This window comes from Ranitomeya imitator, unplaced genomic scaffold, assembly GCF_032444005.1.
Source record: "Ranitomeya imitator isolate aRanImi1 unplaced genomic scaffold, aRanImi1.pri SCAFFOLD_252, whole genome shotgun sequence".
Lineage (NCBI taxonomy): Eukaryota > Metazoa > Chordata > Amphibia > Anura > Dendrobatidae > Ranitomeya > Ranitomeya imitator.
This window is the reverse complement of record NW_027193687.1, coordinates 157,876-179,315: the sequence shown is the minus strand read 5'-3', so window position 1 is coordinate 179,315 and position 21,440 is coordinate 157,876. Positions and strand designations below refer to the sequence as shown.

Here is a 21,440-nt window from a genome sequence, read left to right as displayed (position 1 = left end):
CTCAACAACCCATTTGTACTGTCTGTCATTTGGGCTCACAATTTCTTCATTATCAGAATCATTTTAGAACTGAAAGGGAAAGTTCTAAATTGGGGACAATATCTCTTAAGAAAAGAGGAATATGCTGCCCCGTGTGAGGATCGAACTCACGACCTTCAGATTATGAGACTGACGCGCTACCTACTGCGCTAACGAGGCAAGACACACAAGCTAATCTGCAGACACTTCTTGTGCAAGGCACGAAACTTATTTTTTTCATATTGTCAACGAGCTTGAAGGTATCTATTCCCATATGGTCTAGCGGTTAGGATTCCTGGTTTTCACCCAGGCGGCCCGGGTTCGACTCCCGGTATGGGAATTCACTTTTTTCTGTACTACTGCCAACATTCAAAGACTGAAATGTGTTTTGCAAATAAAAGTACTTCAGATAGAATTTGCACTTTGCAGTCAAAAATGCTGAACACCAGGGTATTTTTCATTCATTCTGACCTTTTGCACAAGATTTAATTTTGTTTCATAGCTTAACTCATTCTCAACTACACCTTTTTACTCCAAAGTGTTAGGGGCCCAACAATCCATGTGTTCTGTCTGTCATTAGGGCTCCTACTTCATTTCCAATCGGAAACATTTCAGAAATTAATGGGAAAGTTCTGAGTTGGTAACACAGTCTCCTGAGAAAAGGAGGGAGTAGTACCACATGTGAGAAATAAACTCATATTCTTCAGATTGCCAACTGATATGCTAATTATGGTGTTCATGTGGAAAGTTTTAGCTTTAGTAATGTAAAATTTATTTAATCAAAGCAAAAAACTTCTTTTTTTTTTTTTTTTTTTAAACCTGTTTTGTTGGTTAGTGTAAAGCTTGCCCCATGCGGAAAAGGACCTAGCATCGCTGGTTGACTGGTTCAATTCCTGCTATGGGAGTGACCTCCTTTGGCATATGTACGCACATTCAAAAACTGCCACGAACCTTGTAGATGGAATCAGTTTAGGTTGGAACTGCTCTATGCAGCAAAAATGTCAACCACCAGAGTTTTGGGTTATTTATTTGCAACACATACCATTTGAGGTCAACGCTCAAACCATTCTTATTTCTCACTTGTAACGCCTAGGTTTTAAGGGACTCAGCAACCCTTTTTTCCCTGTCTGTTATTAGAGCTCTCCTCTTTGCTGCAATCGGTTATGTTTTGGTACTGAATGGGAAAAATCGGTGGCTCTCTAGCAAAGATGGAGACAGAATTGATTGAAAAAACAAGGGGCCAGTGCCTCTTCTGAGCATCAAAAGTTCAACCTTTAGCTTATGAGACGGATTTGCTTCCTACTGTGTTAACGAGGCAAGTTGCGCAAATTGAACTGCAGACGTTTCTTGTGTCAAGTAGTAAACTTCTTTTTTTTACATTGTCACTGATACCGCTATGCATCATTTCCCATATGGTCTAGCGGTTAGGATTCCTGGTTCTCACCCAGGCGGCCCGGGTTCGACTCCCGGTATGGGAAAGTACCCTTTTCTGTACTAACTACTGATGCGTTATTTTCAGTCAAACGTATCTCAGGTACAATTTGGACTTAACCGTCAAAAATGCTGAGCACCAGCTTTTTGTCCATTCATTGCGACTTTTGGCGCAAGACTGAGTTTGGTTTCATAGCTCAAATCATTCCCAACTACCTCTTTTTACACCAAAGGTGTTAAGAGACTCAACAACCCATTTGTACTGTCTGTCATTTGGGCTCACAATTTCTTCATTATCAGAATCATTTTAGAACTGAAAGGGAAAGTTCTAAATTGGGGACAATATCTCTTAAGAAAAGAGGAATATGCTGCCCCGTGTGAGGATCGAACTCACGACCTTCAGATTATGAGACTGACGCGCTACCTACTGCGCTAACGAGGCAAGACACACAAGCTAATCTGCAGACACTTCTTGTGCAAGGCACGAAACTTATTTTTTTCATATTGTCAACGAGCTTGAAGGTATCTATTCCCATATGGTCTAGCGGTTAGGATTCCTGGTTTTCACCCAGGCGGCCCGGGTTCGACTCCCGGTATGGGAATTCACTTTTTTCTGTACTACTGCCAACATTCAAAGACTGAAATGTGTTTTGCAAATAAAAGTACTTCAGATAGAATTTGCACTTTGCAGTCAAAAATGCTGAACACCAGGGTATTTTTCATTCATTCTGACCTTTTGCACAAGATTTAATTTTGTTTCATAGCTTAACTCATTCTCAACTACACCTTTTTACTCCAAAGTGTTAGGGGCCCAACAATCCATGTGTTCTGTCTGTCATTAGGGCTCCTACTTCATTTCCAATCGGAAACATTTCAGAAATTAATGGGAAAGTTCTGAGTTGGTAACACAGTCTCCTGAGAAAAGGAGGGAGTAGTACCACATGTGAGAAATAAACTCATATTCTTCAGATTGCCAACTGATATGCTAATTATGGTGTTCATGTGGAAAGTTTTAGCTTTAGTAATGTAAAATTTATTTAATCAAAGCAAAAAACTTCTTTTTTTTTTTTTTTTTTTAAACCTGTTTTGTTGGTTAGTGTAAAGCTTGCCCCATGCGGAAAAGGACCTAGCATCGCTGGTTGACTGGTTCAATTCCTGCTATGGGAGTGACCTCCTTTGGCATATGTACGCACATTCAAAAACTGCCACGAACCTTGTAGATGGAATCAGTTTAGGTTGGAACTGCTCTATGCAGCAAAAATGTCAACCACCAGAGTTTTGGGTTATTTATTTGCAACACATACCATTTGAGGTCAACGCTCAAACCATTCTTATTTCTCACTTGTAACGCCTAGGTTTTAAGGGACTCAGCAACCCTTTTTTCCCTGTCTGTTATTAGAGCTCTCCTCTTTGCTGCAATCGGTTATGTTTTGGTACTGAATGGGAAAAATCGGTGGCTCTCTAGCAAAGATGGAGACAGAATTGATTGAAAAAACAAGGGGCCAGTGCCTCTTCTGAGCATCAAAAGTTCAACCTTTAGCTTATGAGACGGATTTGCTTCCTACTGTGTTAACGAGGCAAGTTGCGCAAATTGAACTGCAGACGTTTCTTGTGTCAAGTAGTAAACTTCTTTTTTTTACATTGTCACTGATACCGCTATGCATCATTTCCCATATGGTCTAGCGGTTAGGATTCCTGGTTCTCACCCAGGCGGCCCGGGTTCGACTCCCGGTATGGGAAAGTACCCTTTTCTGTACTAACTACTGATGCGTTATTTTCAGTCAAACGTATCTCAGGTACAATTTGGACTTAACCGTCAAAAATGCTGAGCACCAGCTTTTTGTCCATTCATTGCGACTTTTGGCGCAAGACTGAGTTTGGTTTCATAGCTCAAATCATTCCCAACTACCTCTTTTTACACCAAAGGTGTTAAGAGACTCAACAACCCATTTGTACTGTCTGTCATTTGGGCTCACAATTTCTTCATTATCAGAATCATTTTAGAACTGAAAGGGAAAGTTCTAAATTGGGGACAATATCTCTTAAGAAAAGAGGAATATGCTGCCCCGTGTGAGGATCGAACTCACGACCTTCAGATTATGAGACTGACGCGCTACCTACTGCGCTAACGAGGCAAGACACACAAGCTAATCTGCAGACACTTCTTGTGCAAGGCACGAAACTTATTTTTTTCATATTGTCAACGAGCTTGAAGGTATCTATTCCCATATGGTCTAGCGGTTAGGATTCCTGGTTTTCACCCAGGCGGCCCGGGTTCGACTCCCGGTATGGGAATTCACTTTTTTCTGTACTACTGCCAACATTCAAAGACTGAAATGTGTTTTGCAAATAAAAGTACTTCAGATAGAATTTGCACTTTGCAGTCAAAAATGCTGAACACCAGGGTATTTTTCATTCATTCTGACCTTTTGCACAAGATTTAATTTTGTTTCATAGCTTAACTCATTCTCAACTACACCTTTTTACTCCAAAGTGTTAGGGGCCCAACAATCCATGTGTTCTGTCTGTCATTAGGGCTCCTACTTCATTTCCAATCGGAAACATTTCAGAAATTAATGGGAAAGTTCTGAGTTGGTAACACAGTCTCCTGAGAAAAGGAGGGAGTAGTACCACATGTGAGAAATAAACTCATATTCTTCAGATTGCCAACTGATATGCTAATTATGGTGTTCATGTGGAAAGTTTTAGCTTTAGTAATGTAAAATTTATTTAATCAAAGCAAAAAACTTCTTTTTTTTTTTTTTTTTTTAAACCTGTTTTGTTGGTTAGTGTAAAGCTTGCCCCATGCGGAAAAGGACCTAGCATCGCTGGTTGACTGGTTCAATTCCTGCTATGGGAGTGACCTCCTTTGGCATATGTACGCACATTCAAAAACTGCCACGAACCTTGTAGATGGAATCAGTTTAGGTTGGAACTGCTCTATGCAGCAAAAATGTCAACCACCAGAGTTTTGGGTTATTTATTTGCACCACATACCATTTGAGGTCAACGCTCAAACCATTCTTATTTCTCACTTGTAACTCCTAGGTTTTAAGGGACTCAGCAACCCTTTTTTCCCTGTCTGTTATTAGAGCTCTCCTCTTTGCTGCAATCGGTTATGTTTTGGTACTGAATGGGAAAAATCGGTGGCTCTCTAGCAAAGATGGAGACAGAATTGATTGAAAAAACAAGGGGCCAGTGCCTCTTCTGAGCATCAAAAGTTCAACCTTTAGCTTATGAGACGGATTTGCTTCCTACTGTGTTAACGAGGCAAGTTGCGCAAATTGAACTGCAGACGTTTCTTGTGTCAAGTAGTAAACTTCTTTTTTTTACATTGTCACTGATACCGCTATGCATCATTTCCCATATGGTCTAGCGGTTAGGATTCCTGGTTCTCACCCAGGCGGCCCGGGTTCGACTCCCGGTATGGGAAAGTACCCTTTTCTGTACTAACTACTGATGCGTTATTTTCAGTCAAACGTATCTCAGGTACAATTTGGACTTAACCGTCAAAAATGCTGAGCACCAGCTTTTTGTCCATTCATTGCGACTTTTGGCGCAAGACTGAGTTTGGTTTCATAGCTCAAATCATTCCCAACTACCTCTTTTTACACCAAAGGTGTTAAGAGACTCAACAACCCATTTGTACTGTCTGTCATTTGGGCTCACAATTTCTTCATTATCAGAATCATTTTAGAACTGAAAGGGAAAGTTCTAAATTGGGGACAATATCTCTTAAGAAAAGAGGAATATGCTGCCCCGTGTGAGGATCGAACTCACGACCTTCAGATTATGAGACTGACGCGCTACCTACTGCGCTAACGAGGCAAGACACACAAGCTAATCTGCAGACACTTCTTGTGCAAGGCACGAAACTTATTTTTTTCATATTGTCAACGAGCTTGAAGGTATCTATTCCCATATGGTCTAGCGGTTAGGATTCCTGGTTTTCACCCAGGCGGCCCGGGTTCGACTCCCGGTATGGGAATTCACTTTTTTCTGTACTACTGCCAACATTCAAAGACTGAAATGTGTTTTGCAAATAAAAGTACTTCAGATAGAATTTGCACTTTGCAGTCAAAAATGCTGAACACCAGGGTATTTTTCATTCATTCTGACCTTTTGCACAAGATTTAATTTAGTTTCATAGCTTAACTCATTCTCAACTACACCTTTTTACTCCAAAGTGTTAGGGGCCCAACAATCCATGTGTTCTGTCTGTCATTAGGGCTCCTACTTCATTTCCAATCGGAAACATTTCAGAAATTAATGGGAAAGTTCTGAGTTGGTAACACAGTCTCCTGAGAAAAGGAGGGAGTAGTACCACATGTGAGGAATAAACTCATATTCTTCAGATTGCCAACTGATATGCTAATTATGGTGTTCATGTGGAAAGTTTTAGCTTTAGTAATGTAAAATTTATTTAATCAAAGCAAAAAACTTCTTTTTTTTTTTTTTTTTTTAAACCTGTTTTGTTGGTTAGTGTAAAGCTTGCCCCATGCGGAAAAGGACCTAGCATCGCTGGTTGACTGGTTCAATTCCTGCTATGGGAGTGACCTCCTTTGGCATATGTACGCACATTCAAAAACTGCCACGAACCTTGTAGATGGAATCAGTTTAGGTTGGAACTGCTCTATGCAGCAAAAATGTCAACCACCAGAGTTTTGGGTTATTTATTTGCAACACATACCATTTGAGGTCAACGCTCAAACCATTCGTATTTCTCACTTGTAACGCCTAGGTTTTAAGGGACTCAGCAACCCTTTTTTCCCTGTCTGTTATTAGAGCTCTCCTCTTTGCTGCAATCGGTTATGTTTTGGTACTGAATGGGAAAAATCGGTGGCTCTCTAGCAAAGATGGAGACAGAATTGATTGAAAAAACAAGGGGCCAGTGCCTCTTCTGAGCATCAAAAGTTCAACCTTTAGCTTATGAGACGGATTTGCTTCCTACTGTGTTAACGAGGCAAGTTGCGCAAATTGAACTGCAGACGTTTCTTGTGTCAAGTAGTAAACTTCTTTTTTTTACATTGTCACTGATACCGCTATGCATCATTTCCCATATGGTCTAGCGGTTAGGATTCCTGGTTCTCACCCAGGCGGCCCGGGTTCGACTCCCGGTATGGGAAAGTACCCTTTTCTGTACTAACTACTGATGCGTTATTTTCAGTCAAACGTATCTCAGGTACAATTTGGACTTAACCGTCAAAAATGCTGAGCACCAGCTTTTTGTCCATTCATTGCGACTTTTGGCGCAAGACTGAGTTTGGTTTCATAGCTCAAATCATTCCCAACTACCTCTTTTTACACCAAAGGTGTTAAGAGACTCAACAACCCATTTGTACTGTCTGTCATTTGGGCTCACAATTTCTTCATTATCAGAATCATTTTAGAACTGAAAGGGAAAGTTCTAAATTGGGGACAATATCTCTTAAGAAAAGAGGAATATGCTGCCCCGTGTGAGGATCGAACTCACGACCTTCAGATTATGAGACTGACGCGCTACCTACTGCGCTAACGAGGCAAGACACACAAGCTAATCTGCAGACACTTCTTGTGCAAGGCACGAAACTTATTTTTTTCATATTGTCAACGAGCTTGAAGGTATCTATTCCCATATGGTCTAGCGGTTAGGATTCCTGGTTTTCACCCAGGCGGCCCGGGTTCGACTCCCGGTATGGGAATTCACTTTTTTCTGTACTACTGCCAACATTCAAAGACTGAAATGTGTTTTGCAAATAAAAGTACTTCAGATAGAATTTGCACTTTGCAGTCAAAAATGCTGAACACCAGGGTATTTTTCATTCATTCTGACCTTTTGCACAAGATTTAATTTTGTTTCATAGCTTAACTCATTCTCAACTACACCTTTTTACTCCAAAGTGTTAGGGGCCCAACAATCCATGTGTTCTGTCTGTCATTAGGGCTCCTACTTCATTTACAATCGGAAACATTTCAGAAATTAATGGGAAAGTTCTGAGTTGGTAACACAGTCTCCTGAGAAAAGGAGGGAGTAGTACCACATGTGAGAAATAAACTCATATTCTTCAGATTGCCAACTGATATGCTAATTATGGTGTTCATGTGGAAAGTTTTAGCTTTAGTAATGTAAAATTTATTTAATCAAAGCAAAAAACTTCTTTTTTTTTTTTTTTTTTTAAACCTGTTTTGTTGGTTAGTGTAAAGCTTGCCCCATGCGGAAAAGGACCTAGCATCGCTGGTTGACTGGTTCAATTCCTGCTATGGGAGTGACCTCCTTTGGCATATGTACGCACATTCAAAAACTGCCACGAACCTTGTAGATGGAATCAGTTTAGGTTGGAACTGCTCTATGCAGCAAAAATGTCAACCACCAGAGTTTTGGGTTATTTATTTGCAACACATACCATTTGAGGTCAACGCTCAAACCATTCTTATTTCTCACTTGTAACGCCTAGGTTTTAAGGGACTCAGCAACCCTTTTTTCCCTGTCTGTTATTAGAGCTCTCCTCTTTGCTGCAATCGGTTATGTTTTGGTACTGAATGGGAAAAATCGGTGGCTCTCTAGCAAAGATGGAGACAGAATTGATTGAAAAAACAAGGGGCCAGTGCCTCTTCTGAGCATCAAAAGTTCAACCTTTAGCTTATGAGACGGATTTGCTTCCTACTGTGTTAACGAGGCAAGTTGCGCAAATTGAACTGCAGACGTTTCTTGTGTCAAGTAGTAAACTTCTTTTTTTTACATTGTCACTGATACCGCTATGCATCATTTCCCATATGGTCTAGCGGTTAGGATTCCTGGTTCTCACCCAGGCGGCCCGGGTTCGACTCCCGGTATGGGAAAGTACCCTTTTCTGTACTAACTACTGATGCGTTATTTTCAGTCAAACGTATCTCAGGTACAATTTGGACTTAACCGTCAAAAATGCTGAGCACCAGCTTTTTGTCCATTCATTGCGACTTTTGGCGCAAGACTGAGTTTGGTTTCATAGCTCAAATCATTCCCAACTACCTCTTTTTACACCAAAGGTGTTAAGAGACTCAACAACCCATTTGTACTGTCTGTCATTTGGGCTCACAATTTCTTCATTATCAGAATCATTTTAGAACTGAAAGGGAAAGTTCTAAATTGGGGACAATATCTCTTAAGAAAAGAGGAATATGCTGCCCCGTGTGAGGATCGAACTCACGACCTTCAGATTATGAGACTGACGCGCTACCTACTGCGCTAACGAGGCAAGACACACAAGCTAATCTGCAGACACTTCTTGTGCAAGGCACGAAACTTATTTTTTTCATATTGTCAACGAGCTTGAAGGTATCTATTCCCATATGGTCTAGCGGTTAGGATTCCTGGTTTTCACCCAGGCGGCCCGGGTTCGACTCCCGGTATGGGAATTCACTTTTTTCTGTACTACTGCCAACATTCAAAGACTGAAATGTGTTTTGCAAATAAAAGTACTTCAGATAGAATTTGCACTTTGCAGTCAAAAATGCTGAACACCAGGGTATTTTTCATTCATTCTGACCTTTTGCACAAGATTTAATTTTGTTTCATAGCTTAACTCATTCTCAACTACACCTTTTTACTCCAAAGTGTTAGGGGCCCAACAATCCATGTGTTCTGTCTGTCATTAGGGCTCCTACTTCATTTCCAATCGGAAACATTTCAGAAATTAATGGGAAAGTTCTGAGTTGGTAACACAGTCTCCTGAGAAAAGGAGGGAGTAGTACCACATGTGAGAAATAAACTCATATTCTTCAGATTGCCAACTGATATGCTAATTATGGTGTTCATGTGGAAAGTTTTAGCTTTAGTAATGTAAAATTTATTTAATCAAAGCAAAAAACTTCTTTTTTTTTTTTTTTTTTTAAACCTGTTTTGTTGGTTAGTGTAAAGCTTGCCCCATGCGGAAAAGGACCTAGCATCGCTGGTTGACTGGTTCAATTCCTGCTATGGGAGTGACCTCCTTTGGCATATGTACGCACATTCAAAAACTGCCACGAACCTTGTAGATGGAATCAGTTTAGGTTGGAACTGCTCTATGCAGCAAAAATGTCAACCACCAGAGTTTTGGGTTATTTATTTGCACCACATACCATTTGAGGTCAACGCTCAAACCATTCTTATTTCTCACTTGTAACTCCTAGGTTTTAAGGGACTCAGCAACCCTTTTTTCCCTGTCTGTTATTAGAGCTCTCCTCTTTGCTGCAATCGGTTATGTTTTGGTACTGAATGGGAAAAATCGGTGGCTCTCTAGCAAAGATGGAGACAGAATTGATTGAAAAAACAAGGGGCCAGTGCCTCTTCTGAGCATCAAAAGTTCAACCTTTAGCTTATGAGACGGATTTGCTTCCTACTGTGTTAACGAGGCAAGTTGCGCAAATTGAACTGCAGACGTTTCTTGTGTCAAGTAGTAAACTTCTTTTTTTTACATTGTCACTGATACCGCTATGCATCATTTCCCATATGGTCTAGCGGTTAGGATTCCTGGTTCTCACCCAGGCGGCCCGGGTTCGACTCCCGGTATGGGAAAGTACCCTTTTCTGTACTAACTACTGATGCGTTATTTTCAGTCAAACGTATCTCAGGTACAATTTGGACTTAACCGTCAAAAATGCTGAGCACCAGCTTTTTGTCCATTCATTGCGACTTTTGGCGCAAGACTGAGTTTGGTTTCATAGCTCAAATCATTCCCAACTACCTCTTTTTACACCAAAGGTGTTAAGAGACTCAACAACCCATTTGTACTGTCTGTCATTTGGGCTCACAATTTCTTCATTATCAGAATCATTTTAGAACTGAAAGGGAAAGTTCTAAATTGGGGACAATATCTCTTAAGAAAAGAGGAATATGCTGCCCCGTGTGAGGATCGAACTCACGACCTTCAGATTATGAGACTGACGCGCTACCTACTGCGCTAACGAGGCAAGACACACAAGCTAATCTGCAGACACTTCTTGTGCAAGGCACGAAACTTATTTTTTTCATATTGTCAACGAGCTTGAAGGTATCTATTCCCATATGGTCTAGCGGTTAGGATTCCTGGTTTTCACCCAGGCGGCCCGGGTTCGACTCCCGGTATGGGAATTCACTTTTTTCTGTACTACTGCCAACATTCAAAGACTGAAATGTGTTTTGCAAATAAAAGTACTTCAGATAGAATTTGCACTTTGCAGTCAAAAATGCTGAACACCAGGGTATTTTTCATTCATTCTGACCTTTTGCACAAGATTTAATTTTGTTTCATAGCTTAACTCATTCTCAACTACACCTTTTTACTCCAAAGTGTTAGGGGCCCAACAATCCATGTGTTCTGTCTGTCATTAGGGCTCCTACTTCATTTCCAATCGGAAACATTTCAGAAATTAATGGGAAAGTTCTGAGTTGGTAACACAGTCTCCTGAGAAAAGGAGGGAGTAGTACCACATGTGAGGAATAAACTCATATTCTTCAGATTGCCAACTGATATGCTAATTATGGTGTTCATGTGGAAAGTTTTAGCTTTAGTAATGTAAAATTTATTTAATCAAAGCAAAAAACTTCTTTTTTGGGTTATTTATTTGCAACACATACCATTTGAGGTCAACGCTCAAACCATTCTTATTTCTCACTTGTAACGCCTAGGTTTTAAGGGACTCAGCAACCCTTTTTTCCCTGTCTGTTATTAGAGCTCTCCTCTTTGCTGCAATCGGTTATGTTTTGGTACTGAATGGGAAAAATCGGTGGCTCTCTAGCAAAGATGGAGACAGAATTGATTGAAAAAACAAGGGGCCAGTGCCTCTTCTGAGCATCAAAAGTTCAACCTTTAGCTTATGAGACGGATTTGCTTCCTACTGTGTTAACGAGGCAAGTTGCGCAAATTGAACTGCAGACGTTTCTTGTGTCAAGTAGTAAACTTCTTTTTTTTACATTGTCACTGATACCGCTATGCATCATTTCCCATATGGTCTAGCGGTTAGGATTCCTGGTTCTCACCCAGGCGGCCCGGGTTCGACTCCCGGTATGGGAAAGTACCCTTTTCTGTACTAACTACTGATGCGTTATTTTCAGTCAAACGTATCTCAGGTACAATTTGGACTTAACCGTCAAAAATGCTGAGCACCAGCTTTTTGTCCATTCATTGCGACTTTTGGCGCAAGACTGAGTTTGGTTTCATAGCTCAAATCATTCCCAACTACCTCTTTTTACACCAAAGGTGTTAAGAGACTCAACAACCCATTTGTACTGTCTGTCATTTGGGCTCACAATTTCTTCATTATCAGAATCATTTTAGAACTGAAAGGGAAAGTTCTAAATTGGGGACAATATCTCTTAAGAAAAGAGGAATATGCTGCCCCGTGTGAGGATCGAACTCACGACCTTCAGATTATGAGACTGACGCGCTACCTACTGCGCTAACGAGGCAAGACACACAAGCTAATCTGCAGACACTTCTTGTGCAAGGCACGAAACTTATTTTTTTCATATTGTCAACGAGCTTGAAGGTATCTATTCCCATATGGTCTAGCGGTTAGGATTCCTGGTTTTCACCCAGGCGGCCCGGGTTCGACTCCCGGTATGGGAATTCACTTTTTTCTGTACTACTGCCAACATTCAAAGACTGAAATGTGTTTTGCAAATAAAAGTACTTCAGATAGAATTTGCACTTTGCAGTCAAAAATGCTGAACACCAGGGTATTTTTCATTCATTCTGACCTTTTGCACAAGATTTAATTTTGTTTCATAGCTTAACTCATTCTCAACTACACCTTTTTACTCCAAAGTGTTAGGGGCCCAACAATCCATGTGTTCTGTCTGTCATTAGGGCTCCTACTTCATTTACAATCGGAAACATTTCAGAAATTAATGGGAAAGTTCTGAGTTGGTAACACAGTCTCCTGAGAAAAGGAGGGAGTAGTAAAACATGTGAGGAATAAACTCATATTCTTCAGATTGCCAACTGATATGCTAATTATGGTGTTCATGTGGAAAGTTTTAGCTTTAGTAATGTAAAATTTATTTAATCAAAGCAAAAAACTTCTTTTTTTTTTTTTTTTTAAACCTGTTTTGTTGGTTAGTGTAAAGCTTGCCCCATGCGGAAAAGGACCTAGCATCGCTGGTTGACTGGTTCAATTCCTGCTATGGGAGTGACCTCCTTTGGCATATGTACGCACATTCAAAAACTGCCACGAACCTTGTAGATGGAATCAGTTTAGGTTGGAACTGCTCTATGCAGCAAAAATGTCAACCACCAGAGTTTTGGGTTATTTATTTGCAACACATACCATTTGAGGTCAACGCTCAAACCATTCTTATTTCTCACTTGTAACGCCTAGGTTTTAAGGGACTCAGCAACCCTTTTTTCCCTGTCTGTTATTAGAGCTCTCCTCTTTGCTGCAATCGGTTATGTTTTGGTACTGAATGGGAAAAATCGGTGGCTCTCTAGCAAAGATGGAGACAGAATTGATTGAAAAAACAAGGGGCCAGTGCCTCTTCTGAGCATCAAAAGTTCAACCTTTAGCTTATGAGACGGATTTGCTTCCTACTGTGTTAACGAGGCAAGTTGCGCAAATTGAACTGCAGACGTTTCTTGTGTCAAGTAGTAAACTTCTTTTTTTTACATTGTCACTGATACCGCTATGCATCATTTCCCATATGGTCTAGCGGTTAGGATTCCTGGTTCTCACCCAGGCGGCCCGGGTTCGACTCCCGGTATGGGAAAGTACCCTTTTCTGTACTAACTACTGATGCGTTATTTTCAGTCAAACGTATCTCAGGTACAATTTGGACTTAACCGTCAAAAATGCTGAGCACCAGCTTTTTGTCCATTCATTGCGACTTTTGGCGCAAGACTGAGTTTGGTTTCATAGCTCAAATCATTCCCAACTACCTCTTTTTACACCAAAGGTGTTAAGAGACTCAACAACCCATTTGTACTGTCTGTCATTTGGGCTCACAATTTCTTCATTATCAGAATCATTTTAGAACTGAAAGGGAAAGTTCTAAATTGGGGACAATATCTCTTAAGAAAAGAGGAATATGCTGCCCCGTGTGAGGATCGAACTCACGACCTTCAGATTATGAGACTGACGCGCTACCTACTGCGCTAACGAGGCAAGACACACAAGCTAATCTGCAGACACTTCTTGTGCAAGGCACGAAACTTATTTTTTTCATATTGTCAACGAGCTTGAAGGTATCTATTCCCATATGCTCTAGCGGTTAGGATTCCTGGTTTTCACCCAGGCGGCCCGGGTTCGACTCCCGGTATGGGAATTCACTTTTTTCTGTACTACTGCCAACATTCAAAGACTGAAATGTGTTTTGCAAATAAAAGTACTTCAGATAGAATTTGCACTTTGCAGTCAAAAATGCTGAACACCAGGGTATTTTTCATTCATTCTGACCTTTTGCACAAGATTTAATTTTGTTTCATAGCTTAACTCATTCTCAACTACACCTTTTTACTCCAAAGTGTTAGGGGCCCAACAATCCATGTGTTCTGTCTGTCATTAGGGCTCCTACTTCATTTCCAATCGGAAACATTTCAGAAATTAATGGGAAAGTTCTGAGTTGGTAACACAGTCTCCTGAGAAAAGGAGGGAGTAGTACCACATGTGAGGAATAAACTCATATTCTTCAGATTGCCAACTGATATGCTAATTATGGTGTTCATGTGGAAAGTTTTAGCTTTAGTAATGTAAAATTTATTTAATCAAAGCAAAAAACCTCTTTTTTTTTTTTTTTTTTTTTAAACCTGTCTTGTTGGTTAGTGTAAAGCTTGCCCCATGCGGAAAAGGACCTAGCATCGCTGGTTGACTGGTTCAATTCCTGCTATGGGAGTGACCTCCTTTGGCATATGTACGCACATTCAAAAACTGCCACGAACCTTGTAGATGGAATCAGTTTAGGTTGGAACTGCTCTATGCAGCAAAAATGTCAACCACCAGAGTTTTGGGTTATTTATTTGCAACACATACCATTTGAGGTCAACGCTCAAACCATTCTTATTTCTCACTTGTAACGCCTAGGTTTTAAGGGACTCAGCAACCCTTTTTTCCCTGTCTGTTATTAGAGCTCTCCTCTTTGCTGCAATCGGTTATGTTTTGGTACTGAATGGGAAAAATCGGTGGCTCTCTAGCAAAGATGGAGACAGAATTGATTGAAAAAACAAGGGGCCAGTGCCTCTTCTGAGCATCAAAAGTTCAACCTTTAGCTTATGAGACGGATTTGCTTCCTACTGTGTTAACGAGGCAAGTTGCGCAAATTGAACTGCAGACGTTTCTTGTGTCAAGTAGTAAACTTCTTTTTTTTACATTGTCACTGATACCGCTATGCATCATTTCCCATATGGTCTAGCGGTTAGGATTCCTGGTTCTCACCCAGGCGGCCCGGGTTCGACTCCCGGTATGGGAAAGTACCCTTTTCTGTACTAACTACTGATGCGTTATTTTCAGTCAAACGTATCTCAGGTACAATTTGGACTTAACCGTCAAAAATGCTGAGCACCAGCTTTTTGTCCATTCATTGCGACTTTTGGCGCAAGACTGAGTTTGGTTTCATAGCTCAAATCATTCCCAACTACCTCTTTTTACACCAAAGGTGTTAAGAGACTCAACAACCCATTTGTACTGTCTGTCATTTGGGCTCACAATTTCTTCATTATCAGAATCATTTTAGAACTGAAAGGGAAAGTTCTAAATTGGGGACAATATCTCTTAAGAAAAGAGGAATATGCTGCCCCGTGTGAGGATCGAACTCACGACCTTCAGATTATGAGACTGACGCGCTACCTACTGCGCTAACGAGGCAAGACACACAAGCTAATCTGCAGACACTTCTTGTGCAAGGCACGAAACTTATTTTTTTCATATTGTCAACGAGCTTGAAGGTATCTATTCCCATATGGTCTAGCGGTTAGGATTCCTGGTTTTCACCCAGGCGGCCCGGGTTCGACTCCCGGTATGGGAATTCACTTTTTTCTGTACTACTGCCAACATTCAAAGACTGAAATGTGTTTTGCAAATAAAAGTACTTCAGATAGAATTTGCACTTTGCAGTCAAAAATGCTGAACACCAGGGTATTTTTCATTCATTCTGACCTTTTGCACAAGATTTAATTTTGTTTCATAGCTTAACTCATTCTCAACTACACCTTTTTACTCCAAAGTGTTAGGGGCCCAACAATCCATGTGTTCTGTCTGTCATTAGGGCTCCTACTTCATTTACAATCGGAAACATTTCAGAAATTAATGGGAAAGTTCTGAGTTGGTAACACAGTCTCCTGAGAAAAGGAGGGAGTAGTAAAACATGTGAGGAATAAACTCATATTCTTCAGATTGCCAACTGATATGCTAATTATGGTGTTCATGTGGAAAGTTTTAGCTTTAGTAATGTAAAATTTATTTAATCAAAGCAAAAAACTTCTTTTTTTTTTTTTTTTTAAACCTGTTTTGTTGGTTAGTGTAAAGCTTGCCCCATGCGGAAAAGGACCTAGCATCGCTGGTTGACTGGTTCAATTCCTGCTATGGGAGTGACCTCCTTTGGCATATGTACGCACATTCAAAAACTGCCACGAACCTTGTAGATGGAATCAGTTTAGGTTGGAACTGCTCTATGCAGCAAAAATGTCAACCACCAGAGTTTTGGGTTATTTATTTGCAACACATACCATTTGAGGTCAACGCTCAAACCATTCTTATTTCTCACTTGTAACGCCTAGGTTTTAAGGGACTCAGCAACCCTTTTTTCCCTGTCTGTTATTAGAGCTCTCCTCTTTGCTGCAATCGGTTATGTTTTGGTACTGAATGGGAAAAATCGGTGGCTCTCTAGCAAAGATGGAGACAGAATTGATTGAAAAAACAAGGGGCCAGTGCCTCTTCTGAGCATCAAAAGTTCAACCTTTAGCTTATGAGACGGATTTGCTTCCTACTGTGTTAACGAGGCAAGTTGCGCAAATTGAACTGCAGACGTTTCTTGTGTCAAGTAGTAAACTTCTTTTTTTTACATTGTCACTGATACCGCTATGCATCATTTCCCATATGGTCTAGCGGTTAGGATTCCTGGTTCTCACCCAGGCGGCCCGGGTTCGACTCCCGGTATGGGAAAGTACCCTTTTCTGTACTAACTACTGATGCGTTATTTTCAGTCAAACGTATCTCAGGTACAATTTGGACTTAACCGTCAAAAATGCTGAGCACCAGCTTTTTGTCCATTCATTGCGACTTTTGGCGCAAGACTGAGTTTGGTTTCATAGCTCAAATCATTCCCAACTACCTCTTTTTACACCAAAGGTGTTAAGAGACTCAACAACCCATTTGTACTGTCTGTCATTTGGGCTCACAATTTCTTCATTATCAGAATCATTTTAGAACTGAAAGGGAAAGTTCTAAATTGGGGACAATATCTCTTAAGAAAAGAGGAATATGCTGCCCCGTGTGAGGATCGAACTCACGACCTTCAGATTATGAGACTGACGCGCTACCTACTGCGCTAACGAGGCAAGACACACAAGCTAATCTGCAGACACTTCTTGTGCAAGGCACGAAACTTATTTTTTTCATATTGTCAACGAGCTTGAAGGTATCTATTCCCATATGCTCTAGCGGTTAGGATTCCTGGTTTTCACCCAGGCGGCCCGGGTTCGACTCCCGGTATGGGAATTCACTTTTTTCTGTACTACTGCCAACATTCAAAGACTGAAATGTGTTTTGCAAATAAAAGTACTTCAGATAGAATTTGCACTTTGCAGTCAAAAATGCTGAACACCAGGGTATTTTTCATTCATTCTGACCTTTTGCACAAGATTTAATTTTGTTTCATAGCTTAACTCATTCTCAACTACACCTTTTTACTCCAAAGTGTTAGGGGCCCAACAATCCATGTGTTCTGTCTGTCATTAGGGCTCCTACTTCATTTCCAATCGGAAACATTTCAGAAATTAATGGGAAAGTTCTGAGTTGGTAACACAGTCTCCTGAGAAAAGGAGGGAGTAGTACCACATGTGAGGAATAAACTCATATTCTTCAGATTGCCAACTGATATGCTAATTATGGTGTTCATGTGGAAAGTTTTAGCTTTAGTAATGTAAAATTTATTTAATCAAAGCAAAAAACCTCTTTTTTTTTTTTTTTTTTTTTAAACCTGTCTTGTTGGTTAGTGTAAAGCTTGCCCCATGCGGAAAAGGACCTAGCATCGCTGGTTGACTGGTTCAATTCCTGCTATGGGAGTGACCTCCTTTGGCATATGTACGCACATTCAAAAACTGCCACGAACCTTGTAGATGGAATCAGTTTAGGTTGGAACTGCTCTATGCAGCAAAAATGTCAACCACCAGAGTTTTGGGTTATTTATTTGCAACACATACCATTTGAGGTCAACGCTCAAACCATTCTTATTTCTCACTTGTAACGCCTAGGTTTTAAGGGACTCAGCAACCCTTTTTTCCCTGTCTGTTATTAGAGCTCTCCTCTTTGCTGCAATCGGTTATGTTTTGGTACTGAATGGGAAAAATCGGTGGCTCTCTAGCAAAGATGGAGACAGAATTGATTGAAAAAACAAGGGGCCAGTGCCTCTTCTGAGCATCAAAAGTTCAACCTTTAGCTTATGAGACGGATTTGCTTCCTACTGTGTTAACGAGGCAAGTTGCGCAAATTGAACTGCAGACGTTTCTTGTGTCAAGTAGTAAACTTCTTTTTTTTACATTGTCACTGATACCGCTATGCATCATTTCCCATATGGTCTAGCGGTTAGGATTCCTGGTTCTCACCCAGGCGGCCCGGGTTCGACTCCCGGTATGGGAAAGTACCCTTTTCTGTACTAACTACTGATGCGTTATTTTCAGTCAAACGTATCTCAGGTACAATTTGGACTTAACCGTCAAAAATGCTGAGCACCAGCTTTTTGTCCATTCATTGCGACTTTTGGCGCAAGACTGAGTTTGGTTTCATAGCTCAAATCATTCCCAACTACCTCTTTTTACACCAAAGGTGTTAAGAGACTCAACAACCCATTTGTACTGTCTGTCATTTGGGCTCACAATTTCTTCATTATCAGAATCATTTTAGAACTGAAAGGGAAAGTTCTAAATTGGGGACAATATCTCTTAAGAAAAGAGGAATATGCTGCCCCGTGTGAGGATCGAACTCACGACCTTCAGATTATGAGACTGACGCGCTACCTACTGCGCTAACGAGGCAAGACACACAAGCTAATCTGCAGACACTTCTTGTGCAAGGCACGAAACTTATTTTTTTCATATTGTCAACGAGCTTGAAGGTATCTATTCCCATATGCTCTAGCGGTTAGGATTCCTGGTTTTCACCCAGGCGGCCCGGGTTCGACTCCCGGTATGGGAATTCACTTTTTTCTGTACTACTGCCAACATTCAAAGACTGAAATGTGTTTTGCAAATAAAAGTACTTCAGATAGAATTTGCACTTTGCAGTCAAAAATGCTGAACACCAGGGTATTTTTCATTCATTCTGACCTTTTGCACAAGATTTAATTTTGTTTCATAGCTTAACTCATTCTCAACTACACCTTTTTACTCCAAAGTGTTAGGGGCCCAACAATCCATGTGTTCTGTCTGTCATTAGGGCTCCTACTTCATTTCCAATCGGAAACATTTCAGAAATTAATGGGAAAGTTCTGAGTTGGTAACACAGTCTCCTGAGAAAAGGAGGGAGTAGTACCACATGTGAGGAATAAACTCATATTCTTCAGATTGCCAACTGATATGCTAATTATGGTGTTCATGTGGAAAGTTTTAGCTTTAGTAATGTAAAATTTATTTAATCAAAGCAAAAAACCTCTTTTTTTTTTTTTTTTTTTTTAAACCTGTCTTGTTGGTTAGTGTAAAGCTTGCCCCATGCGGAAAAGGACCTAGCATCGCTGGTTGACTGGTTCAATTCCTGCTATGGGAGTGACCTCCTTTGGCATATGTACGCACATTCAAAAACTGCCACGAACCTTGTAGATGGAATCAGTTTAGGTTGGAACTGCTCTATGCAGCAAAAATGTCAACCACCAGAGTTTTGGGTTATTTATTTGCAACACATACCATTTGAGGTCAACGCTCAAACCATTCTTATTTCTCACTTGTAACGCCTAGGTTTTAAGGGACTCAGCAACCCTTTTTTCCCTGTCTGTTATTAGAGCTCTCCTCTTTGCTGCAATCGGTTATGTTTTGGTACTGAATGGGAAAAATCGGTGGCTCTCTAGCAAAGATGGAGACAGAATTGATTGAAAAAACAAGGGGCCAGTGCCTCTTCTGAGCATCAAAAGTTCAACCTTTAGCTTATGAGACGGATTTGCTTCCTACTGTGTTAACGAGGCAAGTTGCGCAAATTGAACTGCAGACGTTTCTTGTGTCAAGTAGTAAACTTCTTTTTTTTACATTGTCACTGATACCGCTATGCATCATTTCCCATATGGTCTAGCGGTTAGGATTCCTGGTTCTCACCCAGGCGGCCCGGGTTCGACTCCCGGTATGGGAAAGTACCCTTTTCTGTACTAACTACTGATGCGTTATTTTCAGTCAAACGTATCTCAGGTACAATTTGGACTTAACCGTCAAAAATGCTGAGCACCAGCTTTTTGTCCATTCATTGCGACTTTTGGCGCAAGACTGAGTTTGGTTTCATAGCTCAAATCATTCCCAACTACCTCTTTTTACACCAAAGGTGTTAAGAGACTCAACAACCCATTTGTACTGTCTGTCATTTGGGCTCACAATTTCTTCATTATCAGAATCATTTTAGAACTGAAAGGGAAAGTTCTAAATTGGGGACAATATCTCTTAAGAAAAGAGGAATATGCTGCCCCGTGTGAGGATCGAACTCACGACCTTCAGATTATGAGACTGACGCGCTACCTACTGCGCTAACGAGGCAAGACACACAAGCTAATCTGCAGACACTTCTTGTGCAAGGCACGAAACTTATTTTTTTCATATTGTCAACGAGCTTGAAGGTATCTATTCCCATATGGTCTAGCGGTTAGGATTCCTGGTTTTCACCCAGGCGGCCCGGGTTCGACTCCCGGTATGGGAATTCACTTTTTTCTGTACTACTGCCAACATTCAAAGACTGAAATGTGTTTTGCAAATAAAAGTACTTCAGATAGAATTTGCACTTTGCAGTCAAAAATGCTGAACACCAGGGTATTTTTCATTCATTCTGACCTTTTGCACAAGATTTAATTTTGTTTCATAGCTTAACTCATTCTCAACTACACCTTTTTACTCCAAAGTGTTAGGGGCCCAACAATCCATGTGTTCTGTCTGTCATTAGGGCTCCTACTTCATTTACAATCGGAAACATTTCAGAAATTAATGGGAAAGTTCTGAGTTGGTAACACAGTCTCCTGAGAAAAGGAGGGAGTAGTAAAACATGTGAGGAATAAACTCATATTCTTCAGATTGCCAACTGATATGCTAATTATGGTGTTCATGTGGAAAGTTTTAGCTTTAGTAATGTAAAATTTATTTAATCAAAGCAAAAAACTTCTTTTTTTTTTTTTTTTTTTTAAACCTGTTTTGTTGGTTAGTGTAAAGCTTGCCCCATGCGGAAAAGGACCTAGCATCGCTGGTTGACTGGTTCAATTCCTGCTATGGGAGTGACCTCCTTTGGCATATGTACGCACATTCAAAAACTGCCACGAACCTTGTAGATGGAATCAGTTTAGGTTGGAACTGCTCTATGCAGCAAAAATGTCAACCACCAGAGTTTTGGGTTATTTATTTGCAACACATACCATTTGAGGTCAACGCTCAAACCATTCTTATTTCTCACTTGTAACGCCTAGGTTTTAAGGGACTCAGCAACCCTTTTTTCCCTGTCTGTTATTAGAGCTCTCCTCTTTGCTGCAATCGGTTATGTTTTGGTACTGAATGGGAAAAATCGGTGGCTCTCTAGCAAAGATGGAGACAGAATTGATTGAAAAAACAAGGGGCCAGTGCCTCTTCTGAGCATCAAAAGTTCAACCTTTAGCTTATGAGACGGATTTGCTTCCTACTGTGTTAACGAGGCAA

The 21,440-nt window shown here is 40.6% G+C and overlaps 35 non-coding genes across 35 annotated transcripts; 22 read left to right on the top strand and 13 right to left on the bottom strand.

The window, feature by feature from the left end:
- Positions 1–125: 125 nt before the first annotated feature.
- On the bottom strand, positions 126–198 carry TRNAM-CAU (transfer RNA methionine (anticodon CAU)). Its single transcript has one exon. It is a non-coding gene; the product is annotated as a tRNA-Met (tRNA).
- An 88-nt stretch (positions 199–286) lies between these two features.
- On the top strand, positions 287–358 carry TRNAE-UUC (transfer RNA glutamic acid (anticodon UUC)). The gene has a single exon. It is a non-coding gene; the product is annotated as a tRNA-Glu (tRNA).
- A 1,066-nt stretch (positions 359–1,424) lies between these two features.
- Positions 1,425–1,496, top strand: TRNAE-CUC (transfer RNA glutamic acid (anticodon CUC)). Its single transcript has one exon. It is a non-coding gene; the product is annotated as a tRNA-Glu (tRNA).
- Positions 1,497–1,818: 322 nt separating this feature from the next.
- TRNAM-CAU (transfer RNA methionine (anticodon CAU)) lies at positions 1,819–1,891 on the bottom strand. The gene has a single exon. It is a non-coding gene; the product is annotated as a tRNA-Met (tRNA).
- Positions 1,892–1,979: 88 nt separating this feature from the next.
- TRNAE-UUC (transfer RNA glutamic acid (anticodon UUC)) lies at positions 1,980–2,051 on the top strand. Its single transcript has one exon. It is a non-coding gene; the product is annotated as a tRNA-Glu (tRNA).
- Positions 2,052–3,117: 1,066 nt separating this feature from the next.
- On the top strand, positions 3,118–3,189 carry TRNAE-CUC (transfer RNA glutamic acid (anticodon CUC)). The gene has a single exon. It is a non-coding gene; the product is annotated as a tRNA-Glu (tRNA).
- A 322-nt stretch (positions 3,190–3,511) lies between these two features.
- Positions 3,512–3,584, bottom strand: TRNAM-CAU (transfer RNA methionine (anticodon CAU)). The gene has a single exon. It is a non-coding gene; the product is annotated as a tRNA-Met (tRNA).
- An 88-nt stretch (positions 3,585–3,672) lies between these two features.
- TRNAE-UUC (transfer RNA glutamic acid (anticodon UUC)) lies at positions 3,673–3,744 on the top strand. The gene has a single exon. It is a non-coding gene; the product is annotated as a tRNA-Glu (tRNA).
- A 1,066-nt stretch (positions 3,745–4,810) lies between these two features.
- On the top strand, positions 4,811–4,882 carry TRNAE-CUC (transfer RNA glutamic acid (anticodon CUC)). Its single transcript has one exon. It is a non-coding gene; the product is annotated as a tRNA-Glu (tRNA).
- Positions 4,883–5,204: 322 nt separating this feature from the next.
- TRNAM-CAU (transfer RNA methionine (anticodon CAU)) lies at positions 5,205–5,277 on the bottom strand. The gene has a single exon. It is a non-coding gene; the product is annotated as a tRNA-Met (tRNA).
- An 88-nt stretch (positions 5,278–5,365) lies between these two features.
- Positions 5,366–5,437, top strand: TRNAE-UUC (transfer RNA glutamic acid (anticodon UUC)). The gene has a single exon. It is a non-coding gene; the product is annotated as a tRNA-Glu (tRNA).
- Positions 5,438–6,503: 1,066 nt separating this feature from the next.
- On the top strand, positions 6,504–6,575 carry TRNAE-CUC (transfer RNA glutamic acid (anticodon CUC)). Its single transcript has one exon. It is a non-coding gene; the product is annotated as a tRNA-Glu (tRNA).
- A 322-nt stretch (positions 6,576–6,897) lies between these two features.
- Positions 6,898–6,970, bottom strand: TRNAM-CAU (transfer RNA methionine (anticodon CAU)). Its single transcript has one exon. It is a non-coding gene; the product is annotated as a tRNA-Met (tRNA).
- An 88-nt stretch (positions 6,971–7,058) lies between these two features.
- TRNAE-UUC (transfer RNA glutamic acid (anticodon UUC)) lies at positions 7,059–7,130 on the top strand. Its single transcript has one exon. It is a non-coding gene; the product is annotated as a tRNA-Glu (tRNA).
- Positions 7,131–8,196: 1,066 nt separating this feature from the next.
- TRNAE-CUC (transfer RNA glutamic acid (anticodon CUC)) lies at positions 8,197–8,268 on the top strand. Its single transcript has one exon. It is a non-coding gene; the product is annotated as a tRNA-Glu (tRNA).
- Positions 8,269–8,590: 322 nt separating this feature from the next.
- On the bottom strand, positions 8,591–8,663 carry TRNAM-CAU (transfer RNA methionine (anticodon CAU)). The gene has a single exon. It is a non-coding gene; the product is annotated as a tRNA-Met (tRNA).
- Positions 8,664–8,751: 88 nt separating this feature from the next.
- TRNAE-UUC (transfer RNA glutamic acid (anticodon UUC)) lies at positions 8,752–8,823 on the top strand. The gene has a single exon. It is a non-coding gene; the product is annotated as a tRNA-Glu (tRNA).
- A 1,066-nt stretch (positions 8,824–9,889) lies between these two features.
- On the top strand, positions 9,890–9,961 carry TRNAE-CUC (transfer RNA glutamic acid (anticodon CUC)). Its single transcript has one exon. It is a non-coding gene; the product is annotated as a tRNA-Glu (tRNA).
- Positions 9,962–10,283: 322 nt separating this feature from the next.
- Positions 10,284–10,356, bottom strand: TRNAM-CAU (transfer RNA methionine (anticodon CAU)). Its single transcript has one exon. It is a non-coding gene; the product is annotated as a tRNA-Met (tRNA).
- An 88-nt stretch (positions 10,357–10,444) lies between these two features.
- TRNAE-UUC (transfer RNA glutamic acid (anticodon UUC)) lies at positions 10,445–10,516 on the top strand. Its single transcript has one exon. It is a non-coding gene; the product is annotated as a tRNA-Glu (tRNA).
- Positions 10,517–11,366: 850 nt separating this feature from the next.
- Positions 11,367–11,438, top strand: TRNAE-CUC (transfer RNA glutamic acid (anticodon CUC)). The gene has a single exon. It is a non-coding gene; the product is annotated as a tRNA-Glu (tRNA).
- Positions 11,439–11,760: 322 nt separating this feature from the next.
- On the bottom strand, positions 11,761–11,833 carry TRNAM-CAU (transfer RNA methionine (anticodon CAU)). Its single transcript has one exon. It is a non-coding gene; the product is annotated as a tRNA-Met (tRNA).
- Positions 11,834–11,921: 88 nt separating this feature from the next.
- On the top strand, positions 11,922–11,993 carry TRNAE-UUC (transfer RNA glutamic acid (anticodon UUC)). Its single transcript has one exon. It is a non-coding gene; the product is annotated as a tRNA-Glu (tRNA).
- Positions 11,994–13,057: 1,064 nt separating this feature from the next.
- On the top strand, positions 13,058–13,129 carry TRNAE-CUC (transfer RNA glutamic acid (anticodon CUC)). Its single transcript has one exon. It is a non-coding gene; the product is annotated as a tRNA-Glu (tRNA).
- Positions 13,130–13,451: 322 nt separating this feature from the next.
- TRNAM-CAU (transfer RNA methionine (anticodon CAU)) lies at positions 13,452–13,524 on the bottom strand. Its single transcript has one exon. It is a non-coding gene; the product is annotated as a tRNA-Met (tRNA).
- A 1,228-nt stretch (positions 13,525–14,752) lies between these two features.
- Positions 14,753–14,824, top strand: TRNAE-CUC (transfer RNA glutamic acid (anticodon CUC)). Its single transcript has one exon. It is a non-coding gene; the product is annotated as a tRNA-Glu (tRNA).
- A 322-nt stretch (positions 14,825–15,146) lies between these two features.
- Positions 15,147–15,219, bottom strand: TRNAM-CAU (transfer RNA methionine (anticodon CAU)). The gene has a single exon. It is a non-coding gene; the product is annotated as a tRNA-Met (tRNA).
- An 88-nt stretch (positions 15,220–15,307) lies between these two features.
- TRNAE-UUC (transfer RNA glutamic acid (anticodon UUC)) lies at positions 15,308–15,379 on the top strand. Its single transcript has one exon. It is a non-coding gene; the product is annotated as a tRNA-Glu (tRNA).
- Positions 15,380–16,443: 1,064 nt separating this feature from the next.
- Positions 16,444–16,515, top strand: TRNAE-CUC (transfer RNA glutamic acid (anticodon CUC)). The gene has a single exon. It is a non-coding gene; the product is annotated as a tRNA-Glu (tRNA).
- Positions 16,516–16,837: 322 nt separating this feature from the next.
- On the bottom strand, positions 16,838–16,910 carry TRNAM-CAU (transfer RNA methionine (anticodon CAU)). Its single transcript has one exon. It is a non-coding gene; the product is annotated as a tRNA-Met (tRNA).
- A 1,228-nt stretch (positions 16,911–18,138) lies between these two features.
- TRNAE-CUC (transfer RNA glutamic acid (anticodon CUC)) lies at positions 18,139–18,210 on the top strand. The gene has a single exon. It is a non-coding gene; the product is annotated as a tRNA-Glu (tRNA).
- A 322-nt stretch (positions 18,211–18,532) lies between these two features.
- Positions 18,533–18,605, bottom strand: TRNAM-CAU (transfer RNA methionine (anticodon CAU)). Its single transcript has one exon. It is a non-coding gene; the product is annotated as a tRNA-Met (tRNA).
- Positions 18,606–19,833: 1,228 nt separating this feature from the next.
- Positions 19,834–19,905, top strand: TRNAE-CUC (transfer RNA glutamic acid (anticodon CUC)). Its single transcript has one exon. It is a non-coding gene; the product is annotated as a tRNA-Glu (tRNA).
- A 322-nt stretch (positions 19,906–20,227) lies between these two features.
- On the bottom strand, positions 20,228–20,300 carry TRNAM-CAU (transfer RNA methionine (anticodon CAU)). Its single transcript has one exon. It is a non-coding gene; the product is annotated as a tRNA-Met (tRNA).
- Positions 20,301–20,388: 88 nt separating this feature from the next.
- Positions 20,389–20,460, top strand: TRNAE-UUC (transfer RNA glutamic acid (anticodon UUC)). The gene has a single exon. It is a non-coding gene; the product is annotated as a tRNA-Glu (tRNA).
- The last annotated feature ends 980 nt before the right edge of the window (positions 20,461–21,440 follow it).